This window comes from Sus scrofa, chromosome 7 (assembly GCF_054392235.1).
Source record: "Sus scrofa isolate SSC_HxYL_T2T_F1_AM1 chromosome 7, Sscrofa_HxYL_maternal_Yorkshire_Landrace_v2.0, whole genome shotgun sequence".
In the NCBI taxonomy this organism is placed as follows: Eukaryota; Metazoa; Chordata; class Mammalia; order Artiodactyla; family Suidae; genus Sus; species Sus scrofa.
The window spans coordinates 104,383,654-104,405,527 of record NC_139389.1 but is presented as its reverse complement, the minus strand read 5'-3'; the positions used below and the strand labels follow the sequence as shown (position 1 = coordinate 104,405,527).

Genomic DNA, 21,874 nt, shown 5'->3' with positions numbered 1-21,874 from the left:
GGAAGCCCATTGTCCGGCCAGGATCCCTTTTCTCATGAGAACTTCCCACCCGCGCTGAGGGAGGGCCAGCTGCAGAGCGCTAGCCTTTCCCAGGGCGGGGCCCCAGCCGGCTGTGAGGACGGTGGTGGAGGGCCCCCCGAGGCTTGGCTGCCCTGTACCCGCACCTCCGCTCAGGCCCTCAGCACCACCTTCCAAAGAGAGGCCCAGCCCAAGTCCCGCTCGGGAAAACTGGCTGCTCACATGTGGGCAGGCCTCGGAGCCTGTCCATCCTGTGTCAGGCCTGCGTCCCTGAGTGCCCGCATCTGACAGGAGAGGGGCAGGCCAGCCAGCTGCTTCAGAGCCAACAAGAAGGAAGAACACTTTCGTCATTGAACCCTGCCCCAAATATAAAAACTCTTGTCATCTGGAAGCAGCCATCAACGTTCTGAGTCATCCCAAAAGAAGAAGTGCCATTTTCTTCCGCCTGGAACCCCTGACCAGAAAGCACATGGGGTCGGCTGGAACCCCACCCATCTTTCAAGATTCAGTTTCAAGGTCGCCTGCTCGAGGAAAGGGTCCCAAAGAGAACCAAGCAGCCCGGGGCAGAACTTACAGGCCAGGCCTACGATGGGAGCATGGGGGCTGTGCACTGCCCTGTTACCCACCGTGTGGGCTGGGGCAGGCCTCCTAGTCCTCCGTTCCCTCCTCTGTAAAACAGGGACACTGAAGGTATCTACCTCGTAAGGGTGCTGTGCAGACGCATCACAGCCCTGCAGGTAACTGTCACACATGGGCTGGGGCAGGCCTCCTAGTCCTCCGTTCCCTCCTCTGTAAAACAGGGACACTGAAGGTATCTACCTCGTAAGGGTGCTGTGCAGACGCATCACAGCCCTGCAGGTAACTGTCACACATGAAGTGTTCGATAAAGAGCAGCTTGACCACCCCTCCTCCCTGTTCCCTTCACATCCTCCTGCCTCTCTATAAATCATCACCGTATTTGTTACCTCTGCAATTATTTTCTCACAGGTCAGTCCTTCTGCCACCTCTCCACTAACCCATCCACCCACCCACGCAATACGGCAAGCGTTTGCTGTGCTCATTCTTGCATCCCCAGATCGTGGCATAGTCTGGCAGAGTAGACACTTAGAAAATTAACTTGACTTGCAAAACTTTGCTTGCATTTCAAGCCAATGTCTTATTTTCAAATGCAAAGGGTCAGCCGGTTTCTGATTTGAGATGAGTCAGAGGCAGAAAAGAGCACAGAGCCTCCCTCTGCACCGTACAGCTCATGCTCTTGACACTGGTACCTACTTGTCAAAATATACTCTCAGCCAACCAGGATCAGGGCCTCAAGGGGCCAAAGCGTGGTCCCGGGTGTCATATGAATGAATCTGGGTTTGACCGAGGGATCTGCTCTGCAACTTGAGGTTCCCGGGACAGGTGTCCAATCAGAGCTGTAGCCACCAGCCTATGCCACAGCCACAGCAACGTGAGATCTGAGCCGAGTCTGCAACCTACGCCACAGCTCACGGAAATACCAGACCCTTAACCCACTGAGCGAAGCCAGGGTTTGAACCTGCGTCCTCATGGTTGCTAGTCAAATTTGTTTCCACTGAGCCATGATGGGAACTCCAGCTCTGCAACTTTGTCAACTGTCTGAACCCTCCTGAGCCTTCTTCCTCAACAGCCAACACTCAGCTCTAAGAAGTGTTTGAGAGGACAGATAAAACCTTGTACCTGAAAGTGTCCTTACAGCATGCCTGGCACATACCAGGCACTGATAAATTTTTAAGCTTTATTTTCACATTGTAAACTGAATTCTTACCTCTGGCTTTTGGAATGGGGTAGGGCAAAGACTCTGGCAAAGAAAAGACAAAGGACTGCTTTAGATTTTCTGGATATCTGGAGAGGGAGCAGGCAGAGAGCAAAGCAGGATGAGCACTTCAGTGGGGGCGGGGGGGTGTGCTTTGCTCCCCCTGATCCAGCTTAGTAATTTGCCTTCTCCTTTCTCCATCTCTCTTCTCAGCAGAGCCTGGGCTGCTCTTGGCTGACAAGTGGCCTCCATATGGCCTGTTACCCCTTCAGGCCCCTTGTTCTTGAAGCTCAGGGACTTGGGGGGACATGCTGCCACATGGTACTACACCCCTACCCCACCTTGACAATGTATGACAGCTAGAGGAAGGGCAGGCAGGAGGACCACCCTCCTTCTCCTGCTGCTCCAGGCCTGGGCCACACACTATCTAAAGCTCTCCACCCAACACAGTGACCTACAGAGCACTGCCCACAACCATCAGCCACCCCAGGACAGTGGGACACCAGCAGAGCTAGAGAGCAGGCCATTCCAGGTGCATTAATAAATGTTCCCTTGAAAGTGGTAGTTTAAGGGTTAAAGGGAAGGCATATATTTATTTTTTTTCTTCACCAGCAATTGCTACTTCCTGGTCTCATCTCCTTCATCCTATCATCTAAGGAAGTTGCACATGCGTCTGCTCTGAAGTTGCACGTGTGTCTGCTCTCGCCCTCAGAACTCCCCACCTCAAGGAGGATGCAGGTTGGTACTCTGGAAGAAGGGCCCTAAGCAGCTGCTTTAAGGCACTCACCAGCCTCAGAAGGGTAACTGATGAGTGAGTGATCATTAACTTAGGAGCCTGGCTTGGAGTTTAAAACAGGGTTGGACTCTTAGGTACAAAGCTCAGAGCTGTGGTTTCATTTCCAATTCTACCATCTCATGGGAACACCTTATGCCAAGTCTGGTGCCAGGAACACAAGGTGGGCCTTCAAGAAACACAAATTTAAAATTAAAACAAACTGAGATCTCTCTTGTCCAACAGGGTAGAAGCTGAGATCTCTCTCTTGTTCAACAGGGTAGACATGACGAAGAGAATTAACATTTACCAGCAGGCACTACACAGTTCCCATGCTATTTAATTCTCCCGCCCTGTGAAGAAGGTGGCATAATATTCAATTTGTTCAGATGACAGAGCGAGGCTTTGAACAATTTAGTAATGGCCTGGGGTTACACAGCTATCTAGTTTAAGAGTCTGGATTCGAACTGGCTTGCTTTTCTTCCTGTCATAGCAAAGTTCCTTGACTCCAGATGCCATTAGAAAAACGTACATAGCATGGGGGTGGAGCCCATCTGACAAAAGCTGCAGTAATTCCTGTTTGGAGAAGAATGTGGACTGGTGAGTTTACTTGTGCCCAGAGGACTCAGCTCATATCTCAAATGGGGCCACATTTTTTCCAGAGAAGTGGGGGAAAAAGGCAAGACAGTTTTCTTCACTAATCTCTGAGCCCTACAAACAATGGAGCTATTTAAGGCACACAGATCCCAAAGCTGTAAGTGGGAGAGGGTATGGGGGGCATTTTCGCTGGGAACACAAGCTTCCAGGAGGGATATGCGAAAGAAGGGCTGCCGCTAAATGCAGAATGGGGAGGCGAGCTAGAATTAGATGGAGGGCTGGCCACACAGAATACACAGGATCACTGGGGGGGGAGGCAGATATCACTGCCAAGGCCCCAGATGAACAGCCTCTGCCATGGACCACCAAAAAGTGAGTCCAGTAGCACCCCACTAATGCCAGGTATTCAACAAGCCACAGCTACTCACGGAGGCCCCTACGACTGCAAAGAATGAAGGGAAATAATCTAGCCACACCCAGTGCAGAAATCAACTGAGGGCAGAAATTACCACCTAAAACCAGCCAACACCACAGTTCTTTGAAAAAACACTCCCTGAATGGCCTTTGCTGAAGAAAGGGATGTGACCGGTCTCCCTGTGACAGACAAGGTGCAAATAACAGAGCAAGGCAGGCCATGAATTAAGTGCTGTACACCTGCAGGAGGGTTGTGTCAGGCCTGACCCTACCACAGGACTAGGAAATACAAAAGGGAAAAGAAAAGGTGGGGTTTTGGAGTTCCCATTGTGGCGCAGCAGAAAGGAATCCAACTAGGAACCATGAGGTTGCAGGTTCGATCCCTGGCCTCCCCGCTCAGTGGATTAGGGATCCGGCGTTGCCATGAACTGTGGTGTAGGTTGCAGACATGGCTTGGATCTGGCATGGCTGTGGCTGTGGCACAGGCCGGCGGCTACAGGTCCGATTAGATCCCTAGCCTGGGAACCTCCATATGCCGTGGGTGCAGCCCTAAAAAGCAAAAAAGCAAAAAAAAAAAAAAAAAGGAAAAAGAAAAGGTGGGGTTTCGTTTGTTTGGAGGGGGAGAGGGAGGCACAGGGAATGAGCAGCTAGGGCTAAGGGTCTTGCCTTTATCCTCTGCACCAGCAAGGACAAGGAACACAGTGACAAATGAACCATGGGCAGGTGGAGTCAAAAGTTACAAAGTCCACTCATCTGGATAGTCTTCCTCCGCTTGTGGGGGATGGGATTCTCTCCTTTAAATACTTCATCTGTTTAAACCGCCCTGTCTCACAGGTCACAACAGGAAAAGTAGCTTGTCAGGCCTTCTTGACTTCCTCTGCATCTCCTAGAAGGGGCCCTTATCACCTTGTGCTATCATCAGCTGCTCAAGGTCAGTGAGGAGTCAAATCCACCCAGAGGTCTTTTTGTCCATCTCTACTTTCAACCTGTGGGTCTTTCTGAAGTCCTGGCCCAGACAGAGCAGGGGTACATTCAGCAGATCCCTTCTGTCCACTGGGGGAGCAGGGAAGACAGCAGAGCCTCCCACTGGTGCACCACTCAAACGGCTGTGAGGTCCAAAGCAGAGCCCCTGGCCCTCGAGGTGCTTCCTCACGTGTCTGGGTCTTGCCTCCCCTTTGATTTTAGCCTCAGTGTTTATTAGCTTGGCTCTGAGATACTGTCGAGACTCCTTGATCATAGAACAGAGAGACTTCAAAACAGACTAGAGAAGCTTCAGGGGTAGAGTCTCAAGGGCTTTTATCTGTCCCGCTGAGGCCCATGCTCCTGCTGCTTCCCTTGGCCTCTCCTGGTCTTTAGACCCCGGATCCTGGCAAGCCACTTTTGACTGACCTGTTGCAGCCTCACCCACTCTGTGTGTCTGCAGGTAACTGTGTTCAAATGTCACACAAGTGCACAGAAAATACCCTTTAATCTTTTGTCTTCCAAAGAATGTGTTTAATGACTTTTACCCAGAAGAGAGTTAAAAAAACATCTGCAAGTGCTAATCCTTCTCCTCTCTGGATTTCACTTTCCTAATAGGAATGCCTTCTTCAACGTAACAAAAAAAACTACAAGTATCTCCCAATGTGCCAGGTTGGTGCTAGAAATTCAAGAGCAAATAATACACAGTTCTATCCCTGAGGAGACTTCAGACTCTGGGGATATGGATAAGAAGCCTCAGCTAGGTTATAATAACAGCAATATCTATTGTTTATCTCCCAGAGTTCACGTAAGGATTACATTTACCCATTCATTTTTTTCAACAAGTTTTTACCAAGCACCAAAGCACTGTGGCAGCCAGCAGGGGGAAGGAGGGTGGGAAGACGAAAAAGAAGATGAAGATATAAGCCCTACTCTCTGGGAGTTTACTGTCTAATAAGTAACCACAATAGACACATGTTAGAAATCAATATGGGCTACAACAGGAGGTTCTGAAGAAGGGTTAAGCCATTGAGAAAGAGATCAGAAAGGAAGAAAGAAATGGTCTTGGAAGTCTAGCTCTAGGGGGAGACAGGACCATGACCACGAGATAAAAGACTGTGACTACGGCATTGCGGCTTGGGATAAAGAAGAATGGGAACATACAGGGGGTGGGGGGTAAGGGCACGAGCAAAGGCAGAGAAGCGAGACGAGGTGGTATGTGTGTGGAAAGCAGCAAGGTTTAGCAGGAGACAGGTGGAAAATTCGAACAGGTAGTCTGGCACCAGAACAGGGAGGCCCTGATTATAAGGCTAAGGAATGAAAAATCTTGGTTTCCTCTTCCATAAAACAAGGTTTTAAGGACCTGTCCCATCCTAAAATGCAAAGCCATGCTACTACTAAGAAAAGGAAAGTCTGCGCTATAGTAATAATCCCACTGAAACACCTCCCTGCCTCCTCTGACAGCTATTTTCCAGCGGAGCTCAGTGTGCTGGGGTGGTGGGGTGGGGACAGGGGAAGGAAGCATGTGAGTTTTCCAGTGTCGATGCATCATGCTTCTTCAGTTTGTCCAGGTGATGGAGGTTAGGAAAAAACTAGAGGGACCAGGGCAGAGAAAAGGAGGACAAAGTTATCTTGCGGTCATTTCTTTCCCAGGGTTTTCGCACATGGCAGCAGATGGCCTATCCCTGGAGAACTGGATCTCAGAAAGCAGCTGCTCCCAGGTCCTGGTCTAACAGCTGGGGTCACAGGACCTCTCTGCAGAAGCTGAATGCCAGAAATCAATGGGTTCCATTGTGCCCGCACGCATGAGCTCTCATGTCCAGGCTCATGGCCTATGCCTGCCTGGAACAGAGGAATGGGTAAAATAACACTACACACTTTGAAAGACTGCACTAGCAAATTAATGGAAAGAAACGGTATTATAAAGTCCGATTTCATTTAAATCAGCTTGATTTTGCTAGGAAACTATTGGGATGCTAATTATTCGAAAGCCAAAGGATTCATCCATAAGGGGGTCAAAGGGGGGAAGGGGCAGTGGGGCAGACCATCATCAGAGGAAAATGATTCTCTGGTCCTCTTCTTTCCGCCCAGTGCACGGAGAAGTCTGGCTCCACTGTACCAACCCCAAAGCGGGCTAGATGTTTCATGGACTGGAAAGGGGGACCAAAATCCATACAACGGTGTGTGTGTACACAGAGGAGTGTGAGTGTATGATTACATAATTAGGCACATTAAAGTATTTATACTTGGAGACTAAAAGCCCCTACTCAAAGGCATTCCACCAAAGTTGAAAGGGGAAAAAGAAAATAGAAAATAAAGCATCTAATTGCAATCTTCCACAAAGCCAGACATCCCCAGCTGGTGCCACAGCTGAATTCTCTTAATTAACATGTTGTAATGGCAAGAATGAAAGACACTGTATGCTTATCAACTCCATGCCGTGGCCGGCCAGCCATGGGAGAAGCCCACAACACTGCTATAATTAAAGAGATTTTTCTCTTTCCATTATAATGGTACCCTGGTGTGGGATGTCAGTTTTGTTTTTTGTTGTTTTTTTTTTTCCTTAAAAACTTATTTGCTTGAAGCACACACACAATAAAACTGCACACCCACAAAATTGGGGACTGAGACTGGAGTATATTAAAAAGTTTATAGTCTAGGAGCTGGTTTATTCTTTGGTGGTTGGTTTTTCTCTTACCTCCCCAAACCTGGGACTTTCCAAGTTAGAGAAGGCTAGCAATATGTGAAATAAAACCCAGCTGACAGCTTTAAAAAACCATACGTTAAAAGTATCTAAATGGAAAAAAGATGACAGAAATTAGCATATAAGTGAGTACAATTCAGGGGGAAAGGTCTTGATACATCAACAGAGCAGGTCAATGGAGACTGTGTTCCCAAGGATAGGCTCACAGTCCGGAAGGGCCTTGCACACTTACAAAGAGGGTTTTGTTTTTGCACAGTCCTTAGTCACAGCAGAACCTGGTTATAGACAGTCCACCCCCCCCATCTCCCTGAAAGACCCCCGCCAAAGTCAAATAATAGGTTTACATATTATAAGGAAGTCTAGTCTCCAAAAGCCAAGCAAGATTCTAAAATACCTAATTATACTCTATCTTACACACTCTCGGACAACACAGTTTGGGCATTTTCTCACACTGTTCTTTAACTGTGTTATTTCCTCTTCATAACTGAGCAGGCTGCTGACTTAAAGAGTCTGAGAGCAGCGTTCAGCTGACACTCACGACTCCCCACTGCTGGCATGAACACTGAGTTTCCAAATCGTTTCCTCAATTAAATCCACCTAGAAGAACTACCCTTCTTCTAACGACCACCAGCAATGTCCTTTTCCCATTTTCAACGCATCCGCAGAGAATAAACGTCCAAAAATTCAAGTTACTGCTGCAGCATACTGGCTGCACAGACAGAGCCGGTGCGGCTGCTCAGAGTGCGCTGCAGGCTGGCAGGGAGCCACGCCTCTGACCCACCGGTTCTTTTTCAGCTGCTGCGCGAAAGTCCAAATTCATCACCCAAAGGCGATCGCCACCAGGGCGTCAATTTACAACGTACCAGAGTACAGGGTGTTCCAAAGACAAATGTTTAAAAGTGGATGACTGCCCAGCAGTGTTTTAGAACCACTGCAGATCTGGATCCCTGGTCCCTCACTCCCTCAGCCCCAAAGGCCCAGAATCATTTTGGTGAACCCAGAGAAAATACACTCTCAGGAAAGCCCAGATACGAATGAGGAGTGTGTCCAGGATCACTGGCACTCAGCAACACACGCACACCTACATCTCACAAAGAAGCCAGCCCCCAGACGTCTGCATGGCACCAACGGGAAGTCAAGCTAGTCAGCACCTGCCACAGGCCTATTACAGGATGACAGCTCATCCTGGGCTTCCCTGGCCTCTCCGCCTTGTTGATGGAAAAGGCGTATCACGCGTGCACTCAGGGATCCTGAGTCTTTGCAGATGCCCCCAGCCAGATCTTGCAGCGGAATAATTTTAGAAGAACAATAATGCCTTCTCTTGCCACTGAGAGCAACCTGGCCTGTGGGGAACAGAATCCACGTGCCTCAGAGAGTCCACACAAGTGGGTGGGTGATGCTCTGGGGCAGGTCCATTTGTACTTGCAGCCCTTGTGCACAACCAAATGAAACCGTACTCCTCAATCCAGCATTGAAGCTGGAGAGCAACTGATGCTGAACTCTGGGCCTGCTGCTTTCTCCCCCACCCCGCCCCCTCGATTTTCCCAGCTAGCCTTGCCTCTCAGAGGGACAGAGAAAAACAATGCAGACAGCTGGGTCTTCTGCAAATGTGGGCAGGGCCACGGAAAGTCAAACCTTGTTTTAGGGACCATCCTGTTACACAACTGTAACAAAGTGATTGCTCAGAATGGTTTTAGCAGTTTATCTCCTAGAAAGCACTGGTCTTTTTTTTTTTTTAACTGGATCCATTGATGATTGTCTTCTTAAAAAACTTATAGTTGATTTACAACATTGTGCCAAATTTTGCTGTACACCAAAATGGTGCACATGCGCACACAAACATATACACACTCACTCTTTCTTATATGATCTTCCATCATGGTCTATCCCAAGAGACTAGATACAGTTCCCTGTGCAATACAGTAGGATTTCATTGAAAGCACTGATCTTTAAAGGCAGTAACACGAAATAAAAGCTGAAGACTCGAGGCTCCAGGCTAAGTGTTGCTCCAGAGCCTCTCCTGCACAAGGACCCCCAAACCCTCTGCCTGGTCTACACCCTGGCCTAGCAACAGGCTGGGATGACTCACAAAGAGGAACTGTTCCCTTCCCAGGGCTGCAAGCGTGTCGTCTGCCCTGGCCATGCTGGGGGTCTGTGCCAGGGAGCTGGGGATGGATGGGTCAGCTGGGAGTGGCAGGCCCGGCCCAGGCCCAGCTGCCAATATTGAAACTATCATTCCTTTTCTGACTTAGGCACACTGGGCAGTACCTCCCTTGGCAGTCATTTACTTTGCCCTCTTTCTACTGGAAATTAATAGATCTTGCAATAAGCATAACATGTTTATGCTTGTTTGTCCCCACTGATACAATCTCTCTCAAAAGAAATTTATTTTCGCAATTTCCATTTTTCAGGAAGAGCAGCTACCAGATAGTTTACTAAGAAGAGCACTTGCTGACTGATCCTCTCTGACTTTACTTGTCATTCAAAGTGACCCAAGGTCCTTATTTAAGATGGTTAAGGGAGTGCAGGGCGCAGGGGAAGGTAACAGTACTCAGCATTGGCAAGGATTCTGGAAACAGCACTCTGCTATTCCTGATTAGGCATGAGGTGACTCGTGCTCCTGACCTGAACAATAATCCTTAGCCCATTATAGCCTAAAATGACCAGCTGGAGGTGGAGACCCTGCTGTACCTTATACCTGGCTCCACTGGGCCCGCTGGAGCACATCACCTCCATACTGGGCCTGGCCAAAGCTTAACCTGGGCTGGCACCCAACAGCTGGTCTACTCAGCCAGCACCAACGTGATGGCCCAAGTTGCTGTGCGCTGCCAGGGGGAGCAGCAGGGGGTCAGAGGCCACAAGCACTGTGGGACCGTGCTCATGCAAGACAGAAGAAGCCTTCCACCAGGCCATTCCTCCCTGGACGTCTGGGTCCCGGGAACCAACAGTATGACTTCTTCCAGAACTGTCGATGGAGCTGGGGCTTCTCCTACTGCTCGCCTGGAGGCATACTCTAACCTACCCTGGTCAGCTACTCTTCCCCCAAACCAAATGTTTCCTCAGAATCTTTGAAAGGCTGCGGATTTCTTTCCACAAGTCTAAATGTTTCTCTGGAATGCTCCACAATTTGATTTGTCCTGTTTCCCCAAAGGCAAGTCCCACCAGGATACCCCCACTGGCTTCTGTTCCCCCACGCTCCTGGCCTCAGATCAGCCTTCTGGCTCGTCTCAGCTCCTTCTCCCCTCTCAATATCCTCATTTTCCCTCCCAACTCAAATCTGCCCCAGGGTGCAAGGCCTGATCTTAGGGCTTTTTTCTACAGGAATTTCCTTCCTCTGAACTAAAGTGCCCATGGCTACACAACCTAGCACACAACCACACACCATCTGGTTTGCCGATGCTACCGGTGAGTTGGTCTTGCTTCTTCAGGGTGTCCTGAGTTATTTCAAAAGAACAGAGAAACCACCTTCATGGGCCTTAGAACACGGAAGGCACTAGACAAATACCTGATGGAACCCGTGTCCAAAAGAGGCTGAGACCTCTTACAACATGGACTAGTTGAATGCGCTTTAAAGATCCTAGCTCTTGCTTCTCAGAGAGTCTCCCCTCTCCCCACCCTACTCCAAGACCCAATCCCGGCAAACTCTGAGACTTCTGCCTGCAGACAGCCAGCATTCCAGCGTGCATCAAAGCGTCAAACAAAGGATTTCACAACACCCGCAGCCCGGTTCAGGCTCCAATGCTCTTCAAGGGCACCCTGTTTAAACAAGAGGTGCGGTATACTTTTGGGAAATGATGAAGCAACTTCCCATAAGAGAAAAGAAAAAATTCCCCAAGTGCAAAAAGGCTTCTTGGAAAACAAATAGAACAGCTTCCCTGCCAGGGCAGAGAGAGAGGATTTGACATCTAGGCTCTTCATCCTTGGCAAAGAAGCCTGTTTTGCAGAACAGGGGAGGCAAGAGCTGCAGGGGGGAAAGGAGGCATATCTTTCTTTATGGCCAGATATAGACCACGGCAGAGTTTTCAGAGTTGGGGGTACAAACGAATGCCTTATTTGACACTGCCCGAGATGCCGCTGAAGGCTCCCCCATCTTCTCTTCCTCTTACAGGCCTTAAACAACAGATATGACCCTATAAAGTTGGGTGCTAATGCCTCACGCACACCAGGAATACTTGTTTCTGAAAAACAACTGCACAGTGACTCCTTCAGGGGATGATAAAATCCTTCTGCAATAACTATACTTTTTTTTTTATAACTGGGTTGTGTGTGTGTGGTGATTTTGCATTTCATATATTAGGTCTGATTATAAGAACTGTTTCCTCATATATTCCAGAGTACCTGCCTTTCAGAGGAGGAGGGGACATGAGCAAACTGGGGTAGAAGGAGAAAAGCTGTATCAGTTTTTGTGCTCTGCAAGGCTTATGTAACTACTCCTCATATTTTGCCCTTAAAACTACTACTAATCAAACAGTTCAGCAACATTAGCAGTATTCTTCCAATAAGAAAGAAAAGGCATCACCGCAAAGGAAAGCTCTCAGTCTCACGTGTCTGTATAAAGACCTGGTGTTTCCACAGCTAGTAACCAGCTTTTGAGTGTTCAGACCTCACTTCTTTGGCATAAATCCCTTCTCCCTGAACTTGAGAATTCATGCCCACCTCAGCCTGTTTGCATGGACCAGAAGGAAGGGTGCCCTCATCGGCAACATGAGCCAAGGACCAACTCTTCCCCTTCTGCTCTCTTACTTGACCCCATCAAGAACCAACGAAAGGGCCATAAAACAAGCTACCAGAGAAAGGCAGACACAATAATGATATGAAGAAGGCTCCTGTCTTTGCCTTGAATCTGCTTCTCTGGTACCCACTCCAGCCTCTTATGGCAGCCCACGCAGGCCCACCGTCTTTCAAGCAGGAGCCCCCTCCTCCGTACCCATGTGGATTCCTGCTACAAAGCTCTTTCAGAAAATAAAAGTTAATCTACCTAATGTGCATCTCCAACAGATTTCTAGGATTTGTGAAATCTTATTCTTCAAGCTGCTGAAGTGGGGAGGCAGGAGGCTGGGTATGGCTAAATAGGAAAAACAGCACCATCCAGAATTCTTCTGAGCAGGGCCTTTCTGCTGGCAACTCAAGCACCACTTTTAAAATATGCCGGTCAATTTAAAATAAATGTCAATTTATTAAAAAATAAATAAATGCAAATTTATTATTTTTCCAAAAAAGCAATAACTAAATTGAGGGCAGGAAAGTGAGGGCCCAGGTGCTTTCATTCATTTGCGCAGTGCATTCCCTCCCTGCAGGCAAGTTATGCTGGCAGACAATTTATTAGGATGCCTACATCAGCTCCTTAACCACAAAAAAGAAATCTCTTTCTCTTGCAGTTACTAAAGAACTAGGAGGCAAAAGGACAGGAGTCAATCTGGGAAACAGAATTTATGGGGCAGGAACGTGTAGGCAAGGGATGGAGATGGAGCAACTGTCCCCTAAAAAAGCCGAAAAGGAGGAGTTCCCGTCATGGCTCAGTGGTTAACGAATCCGACTAGGAACCATTAGGTTGTGGGTTCGATCCCTGCCCTTGCTCAGTGGGTTAAGGATCCGGCATTGCCGTGAGCTGTGGTGTAAGTTGCAGACACAGCTTGGATCTGGCATTGCTGTGGCTCTGGCGTAGGCCGGCAGCTACAGCTCCAATTAGACCTCTAGCCTCGAAACCTCCATATGCCACAGGTGCAGCCCTAAAAGGACAAAGAGACAAAAAAAAAAAAAAAAAAAGATAGGTGTGTAAAATCTTCTATTCAGACTACACAAATGTTTTGAGAAGATGTAAACTTTAAAAACTATTCCAGTGGCTGAAGGGCCTAGGATGGCACCCACAAAAGTAGGTTCTATGAAGCTTCTAAGCTTCCAGAAGAAAATAAAAGCCCATCTTCGAGAAATTTGGAGAGAATCTTAAACAAGTCAAAGAAAACACACTTTAGAAAGGAAAAAATATGAATAATATAGCTGTGATTCTCAAACTCTTTGTTTACAAATCCCCCTTAACACTCTTAGAAATTACTGAGCAACCCCCAGGAGTGGTCTGTTGCTATAGCACTATATACCATAGCTGAAAATAAAACTAATTATTAGCTTATAAATTTATTTAAAATAATAACAATTAACATCAGAGTGATTGTTTCTACAGATGTCATGTCACCTCTAGAAACTCCACTAGACACCTGTGAAAAAACTGAGTGCAAAAAGGTAAATAGCATCTTAGTATTAATATAAAAATTATTTCAACCCTGTCAACCTCCTGAAAAGACCCCAAGGACTCTTGAGATCGACTGCCGTAGAAAGTTAAAATAATCTACAAACTGGGAGAAGACAGTCAAGGAAATACAAAATTCAGCCACATGGGGGATTCCATTTTATGTCTGTCAGACGGACACAAATCAATATCTAACAATACGAGCTGTTGCAAAGCATGTGGAGAACTAAGAGGTTTCTTAGGCATCACTAGTGGTTTGAACTCATGAACAACTACTTTGGAGAGTTACTTGGCAATACACAGGAAGTTAAAGCTATACATTCTAATAACCCAGCAACTCCACTGTTAGGTGTATACATCAGAGAAATCTTGTATACTTATTTTGGACTCATGTACAAGGATGTTCCTGGTAGTACTGTTCCTAAGAGTGAAAAACTGAAGTCGCCTACATGTCCATCAATGAGAGAATGGTTACAAATATTCTGGTCTATTAACACAATGGAATAGTCTATTGTAGGTAAAACAAAGATAATAATAACATGGCTAAATCTCAAAAACAATGTTGAGTGAAAAAAGGAGGCTATAGATTACATACATTTAAAAACCTGAAACAATAGTATGTATTGCCTAGGAATGCATGTAGAAGTATGTAAACCTTGCACATGTAATATACAAAATACAAAAAAACCCCAACAAACCAACAATAAAATCTCACCTCTACAGACTGAGGGCCCTTAAAAAAATACATGTAAATACATGTGTAAGTATATAAAAACACAGAGGCATGACTGGAAGGATACACATCGATTTAGGATACTGGCTATATCTCTGGAGAAAAAGACATGAAGAAAAACATGGCAAAATATTAAATCTGGGCAGCCAAGTGCTCAGGAATATTAGCCTCTGTATTTTTAATGCTTGAAATTTTTCATTGAAAAACTGAGAATAAAATAATTGATTTAAAATGGCTATTACCTATTGCCATTTACTACTGGTAATTCATAATACCCCCAAACGAAGGAACAGATTGCACATTTACTGTAGGTAATTTATAACACCCCCCAAACTAAGGCATGTCATTTCTTAACAGGGTATTTAGTAACTTGGTAACTTTTCTTCTTCTTCTTCTTTTTTTTTTTTTTTTTTTTTTTTTTGTATTTTTAGGGCTTTGCCTGTAGCATATGAAGATTTCCAGGCTAGGGGTCAATCCTACATCACAGCCACAGCATCGTAGGATCCAAACCGCATCTGTGACCTATACCGCAGCTCACGGCAACACGCTGGATCTTTAACCCACTGAGTGGGGCCAAGGAGCGAACCTGTGTCTTCATGGATACTAGTTGGGTTTGTTACCACCAAGTCACAACACTAACCCCCTAACTTGGTAACTTTTCTAATCTTTACAACCACCTCAGGTCCCATTTGGTCCTAAAATACAGACAGACATCTTAAGATTTACCCAAACTGCCAAATCCTACGGAAGACGAAAGATTACCTCTGCCAGGGCTCTCAATGTATATAGGACCCTGAATCCCAGACCAGTTTCCCCACTGACCCCTGACTGCTCCCACCCCCAATACTCATCTGAAAGCTAAGCTACCAAACAGCACCTGTGAAAATGCTTTTCTTAGGAGTCAGAGAAACATGCAGTAGCTCTTAGCTTGGACTTTGTTTCAAAGGTACTCAGCCTCAATGCCTCTCCCCACCTTCAATTCAAGAGAGCAGCCAGAGTGACCCAGGTGCTGTCAGAGTCAACGTGCATCATTTAACACTACTGCCCCCGCCCCATTCCTCCTTAGTTTATCTTAAATACTCAGTGCTCAGGAGTGGTGCCTCTATGGTGTTAAAACCCAGTTCCCAACCCCTAATGCTTCCTGCCGTGGAGGCATTCCCTCAGGGTACAGTGTTTCTCAACAACAGGCCACCCTCACCATCTGCAACCTGTGAGTTAAATCGCTTCTGCCTCTGGAAAGGAACAGATGAAACCTGCACACTTGGTTTCTTCCCTGCAGGAAAGAGAAGAACCGAAGGGCTAGGAGACTGCCAGATATTATTAAAAACTCTTAAAGAATGCAGACTGCAGAGTTCCTGTCATGGTGCAGCAGAAATGAATCCAACTAGCATCTGTGAGGATGCAGGTTCGATCCATGGCCTCGCACAGTGGGTGAAGGATCTGGCATTGCCGTGAACTGTGGTGTAGGTCACAGATGTGGCTCAGATCTGGCGTTGCTGCGGCTGTGGCATGCAGACTGCTGCACTCCAGACCGACTGAATGGTTCTTTGTGGGTGGGATGTGTGCAAATCTGATTTTAAAAGCAAACAACAGTGAAGTTGGAAAAGCATCACCTCAGAGGATGTCAGTTTTCTAAGTGTGATGAAGGAATCAAACCTCACCACCTTTTCTGCATCCCAGAGTCTTAGGTGGCCAAATACCAAGTTCCCCCTTTCAGCTCTCCCTTGGTTTGGATCCCGCCTGCCCACCAGGCCTGGTGGAGTCTCAGCTCTCTGGAAGCCTTCCCGGACGATGTCAGGGTTAGCAGCACTCAGCACCTGAACCACTCAAGGGAAACGAAGACGTATTCTGTCTTATCTTTCCCACCAGTTAGACTGAGAGGGTTTCAGTTTCTGGCAAAGGGCCCAAGGCATAGCTTCCTAACACTAAAGTAGTTGAAATAATGCTAAAGACAACTGTGTGAGAAAGTCAGTGTTAAACACACACACACACACACACACACACACACACACACACACACACAATGTAGTACAAAAAGTATTTGATCTGCACTAGGAGGACCTGGGTTCAAATCCAGCTTTATCCTTTACTGGCCATGGTAAGTTTTTGTGAGAACACCAATACGACATGATATATAAGAAAGTGCTTTATATCCTGCCAACCGTCAACAGTAGTAAGCTGTTAACAGCTATTACTACCCATTATTCCTCTGATCGCAGGAGGTGGTTCAAATCATTTACTCCTCTTTAGAGCCAAGAAAGGAAATATGCTGGAATAGGCATTGCAACCGTAAAAACACAGAGAGAAAGTCTCAGAAACTTCAAGTCCCAAGGTCTGTGGTTAGTCCCTGCCCTGCTGGAACCTCACCCACTCAGGCCTCTGTGCTTCCACCGGGGCAGGGAGGAGGTGGCAGGGGGCGGCTCAGTAACTAGACTGTGCCTGGCACACCCTGGAGGCCTGTAAGTGCTGAGTGATGAAAAGTTTGCATATACCACCTGGAACAAGAGGGCATTCTCACAGGGACCCCTCCCACCTGCACACCAAGAACTAACTGGGGTTTTAGAGGAGCAAAGTGAGTGAGACAGTGGCTTCCACGTGGGTGAGAACTTAAGAACAGCAACAGCCTCAGCTTCTGGAAGTACCGCCAAAGCCAGTCCTTCAGGTCCTCCTCAAACCGCCCTTGCAGGAGATGAAAAAGCAGAGTGCAGTATCCAGCTGCCGCAGATGAAAGCAGCGTGGTGGGGGAAATGAGAAACAGAGTCAGGATTTCCAATTACTGCTAACATGAAGGTGTTCAGAAGGGAGAAAATTAATGGAATCATCAAAAGGCCGGTGATTTCACTTAAAATGAATTTAATCAACCTCAATCTTCCCCTGTTTCAAGGCAGACCTCCAGCTTATCAGTGCCTGAGCTGCCTGAAAGCCACCCGGGCCGGATCAGAGAGGGGCCAAGTGACAATTAGCTGAGGCTGGGAAATCTTTCATTTGCCCTTCTGGACAGAGGCTGGAGACAGGGGGCCAGACAATGGCTCTGAGGCAGGACGTGCTCATTTTCCCCAGCCCACGCGTCCTTTGGCCTGCCAACACAAACAACAGGAAACAAAGGCTGCGAACGGGGTCGAATTCAACCTGAAGAGCGGCACGGTAACTCACAGCTGCCCCTGACAAGGTGGGCAAAGGAGAGAGGGGAAGAGGAGGAAGGCTGGGGAGCTGCGGCGGTGTCCCTCACAGAGACGGCCGACACAGGGGCCTGTGATCTCCGCAGGCACAGCTCAGCCGCCGACACACACGCCGTGCAAGTGGCGGCTAGCTCTGCCGGAGCGCAGAGTGGGTAGAGTGAGCACCGAGGAAGGACAGAGAGGAGGGCAAAGGAGGACACCCACACCAGGTGAAGGGAGAAATGGACAGAAGTGAGAGAGGCACGCGGATACACCCCTCTACTCCATCCACCAGCAAGTATTCCCACAGGCCTCCCGTGAGCGCACTGCCAGCCTGTGCGGAATGACGGATGACAACTCTGAACACCTGGAAATGAGCACGGATCAGATGGCCTGGGAAGCACTGCCGCTGACGAGTGTGATGATCTGCAGTAAAGGGATCAGCACCCGACAGGGATGCCATGTCACTCCTCTCTGGACAGCAGCACAACTGCAGAGGCTGCAAAGACTCTTTCAAAAGAAGAGTTACTCCGATTTCTAAATGCCTCTGGTTTCAGTTTTAGCAAGCTGGATGGGGTTCTGCTTCAGTACCGTATACCAACAGAAGTTCTCTCGCGCACTGAAAATAAAAAAACAACTAACAAGAAAGCAGAAGTACCCCACCCCGCAGAGGAAGCTGTCAGAGGCGGCATTAAAGAATCTCAGGTATCTGAGCTCAATGAGCCCTGGAGAGCTAGTCTAACCCTTACCTCAGCCCCAAGCAAAGTTCACTGTTCATTCGAGGTGGTACTGGGACTGATGCCAGGACTCCAGCTCAGGGCTCTGCTCTTCATACCACAGACCAGGCTGGGGACAGACTTTCAGAGCCCACTGCTGCCTAAGAGGGGAGAATAAGAAGTGGAGGGAGAAGATGCTGGAGGTGCTGCCACCAGGGGTTCAGCAGGTCTGGCTCCAGATAGCTGGCGAGGACCAGAGCCAGACTGGTGAAGCTAAGAGACAGGATGGTACCTTCCTTAACCATTCAGCCTCTGCCCAGTTTTCAGGTTAGGCTGGTCCACCTGCAGTATCCTATTTCTGAACTTCTCTCTCCCAGCAGGTTCACGATCTCTCCATCCCTCTGCCCCTACACTACCAAATTAGCTCTTAAAAGGTCAGGTGGGCTTGCTCACCCCAAGTGTAAACTGGTGGGTCTTAAAGCGCAGTCCTCAGATCACTAGCAGTAGCCTGTAAGAACTTAGTAGAAATACAAATTCTGGAGTTTCTGTTATGGCTTAGTGGTAATGAATCCAACTAGTTATCCATGAGGATGTGGGTTCGATCCCCGGCCTCGCTCAGTGGGTGAAGGATCCGGCCTTTCTGTGAGCTGTGGTGTAGGTTGCAGATGCAGCGAAGATCAGACATTGCCGTGGCTGTAGTGCAGGCTGGCAGCTACAGCTCTGATTCGACCCCTAGCTGGAACTTCCATATGCTGTGGGTATGGCCCTAAAAAGCAAACAAAAAAAAGAAAAAGAAGAAATACAAATTCTCAGACCTCATCCCAGTTCTGATGAATGAGAAGCTCTGGAGTCAGGGCCCAGCAATCTGGGCTCTCCAGGGGATTCTAATGCACATTCAAATTTAAGACCCAACGGTGCATATATTTTACAAGCTTCAGCCTGTTGCTTCTCTTGCAAGTAGGTGACACTTAACCGGCACAGCTGAATGAGCTGAATTTCAAGCCTAGGAGCTTCCACTGGAGGAAGAGCTTTCCAACCCAGCATATTCTTCCCCTGCTTCCAGGGTTAAGACCTTGTACAAGACCACAGGGGAGTTCCCTGGTGGTCTAAGGTTAGGATTTAGTGCTTGCACCTTTGTGGCCTGGTTCACTCCCTGGTCTGGGAACTGAGATCTGACATCAAGACGATGCACGCTGCAGCCGAAAAAAAAAAAGTACACAGACTGTCCTTGAGGCTGTGACCAGAGGCAGGAAAGCACAGGCTTGGAGAGAAAGATCTTAACGGCCCTGAAGGGCCTTACCTAGAAATAATAATGGAACCTCCCTTTGCCAGCTGTGAACTGCTGAGACTAGACTTCAGAAGAGACCATGATGAGCCAGGGGCTCAGGCCACTTCCTGACTGGAGAGTTAGTATGACACTGATCTGCCCAGATGCTGTCCCACCTGATGGAGGCTGCAGAACTTGTTCTACAGGAAAACTGGCCTGAGCCAGACATTCGGGGTGGTTCCTGACTCCACCTCCACCGGGCTTTACCATGGGACCCACAGAATCCAACATGCACCTGCTGTGAGTGCCCTGACACAGCCTGGGCCACACTGGGTTGGCAACTGGATTTGCACTGGTGGCGACTAGGTTTGCACTGGTGTGTGCCAGGAAGCTGGCACCCTGGTGCCACCAGCCACAGCCTAAACAGAACAAAGAACCTGGCCAGCTCCCTTTCTGCTTCCCTGCCAAACCTACCACGATTAACCTTCTACTTCTCTAGCTTACACCTGGCCCTCATTCCCAACAGGGACTCTGGGGCTTCCCGGAGGAAAACAGTTGTCAGATTTCCAGGCCTCTCAAAATCCTGACTATAACAACCTTGTCTGACATGACTGTGGCTGTGGAAAAAACCTTTTTTTAGTGATCCCTAAATTTCTCCTCTCACCTCCTTTATTCCCAGGGGTGAGGCAGTCACACATTTGGAGGTCCAAGCTTTAGATACCAAAGATTTGGGCCTCAAACTCAAGATTTGGGGCTCTGTTGGAAACTTTGGTTTGATCTCCTATACAAACGAGGCTATTAATTAAATGTCGGCCTCCTGCCCAGCGAGGGATGAAGGATTAACCAGTTAATGCAAACCAAGTGCTTTGAGCAATTCAGCAGAAAGATGCTCTCTTAAAAAAAAAAAAAAAAAAAAAAAAAAAAAGAGGAGTTCCCATTGTGGCTCAGCGGTAACAAACCTGACTAGTATCCATGAGGATGCAGGTTCAATCCCTGGCCTTGCTCATTGGGTTAAGGATCCAGCGTCGTTGCAAAATGCAGCATAGGTCACAGACGCAGCTCGGATCTGGCATTGCCATGGCTGTGGCGTAGGTCCCAGCTGCAGCTATGATTTGACCCCTCTCCTGGGAACTCCCATATGCCAGGGGTGTGTGCGGCTATAAAAAGGAAGAAAAAAAAGAGCAGTATAATAATCCTCTCCGTTATAATAGACTTTTATGGTCTACCCAGAACTTTCACATGTATTACCTCACTAATTCCATTATTCACAATCTTAATCATTCCTGCAGGGCCAGGGTCTGCCACTACTGGTAACGGAATGTCTGAATGCCAGGGAGAGGGATGCCAAGCTTCTCAAGTGCCTGATGTGGAGGACGGGTTCCTTTGCTGAAAGCCTCTCTCGCGAAACGCAACACACAACCCCGCTGGAAGTCACAATGCTTCTCTGCACCTCGAACACATCAAATCACGGACAGCCCTCAGGGCCGCATCCCAGATGACACGTCCTGGAATCCACGCGCCCACCCAGGTGCCAGCTGCTCTGCCCTCTTCTCCCTCCCCACACCCTCTGGCCTCGCCGTGGAATTCCTGATGCAGAGACCCACATGGGACCTGTGTGGTGCAATCAGACAGGCTGAAATAAGTCATCCTGTCAGACACGCCTCCCAAGGCTGGCTGGGCTGAGGCCAAGGATGGGGGGCCTGTCCCGAGTGACCCCTGGAAGGGCAGCCTTACTCAGCCCGTCACTTCCTGTTCCCACGGCAAACAGGAGCCCATTCTTCTCATCCTCATCTTCTCCACAGCTGGTACCCAAATCAACAGCCTCCTCCAGCCCTCCTTACGTCCCTGTTTAGACTCCTTCAACCCTTAATCCATGAACTGGTGTTTGTTTTTTCTTCAGCCCTTTGATTCTTACCACCAAGCTTCTGCCTCCTCCTCCTCCTCCACCCTCCTCCACCGTTCTGACAGCTCAGCCAGGAACGGCACCTACCTGCCTCCACCAGCAGCAGCTTCTCCCTCTGGGTGCTCCCTGCAAACTGTGCTTTGGAAGAGGCTCAGCCCAATCTGTGAACTCTCAGGCTAAGGCTAGACTTTATTTTTCTTTTTTGAAACCCCAGCTTCAAAACATACGCCACCAAAGCAGAGGCGTGCACTCAATTCACCCAGCAGGGTAGGACACCCATCAGTTTAGAGGACAGAAGGCACTGGACTTCCCAAGTTTCAACAGAAGTGACATGGCCAGTTCCAAAGGAAGGGCCAAGGTGAGCACAGCAGACACAAAACTAACTCTCACCCCCTCCTCCCTCAAGACCGCCCCCAAGACGCTGGCCGAGGTGCCACACAATAAACGACGGGGACAGGAACACCACACCCCATCCGGTGGGTGTGTTATCCTAAGCTCACACAGAGGAAAACTGAGGGACACTGAGAAACTTGCTTGAAATTATACAACATGTTAGTGGCAGAACGAGGCTTCAGACCACCCTGGCCCAAGAGCCTGTTAACCTTACAACACCA

The 21,874-nt window shown here is 48.2% G+C and overlaps 1 protein-coding gene across 9 annotated transcripts in view; it reads right to left on the bottom strand.

Moving 5' to 3' along the window:
* Nucleotides 1-21,874, bottom strand: part of SUSD6 (sushi domain containing 6) — a 90,472-nt gene that overhangs the window by 17,281 nt on the left and 51,317 nt on the right. Inside the window, exon 1 of one of the 9 annotated variants that reach the window (XM_084969585.1) lies at nt 18,124-20,280. The exons of the other annotated variants lie outside the window; for them this stretch is intronic. The gene's annotated coding sequence lies outside the window, so the exon portion shown is untranslated. Of the gene's footprint in view, nt 1-18,123; nt 20,281-21,874 lie in introns of those variants that run through there. 9 annotated transcript variants of the gene reach the window in all.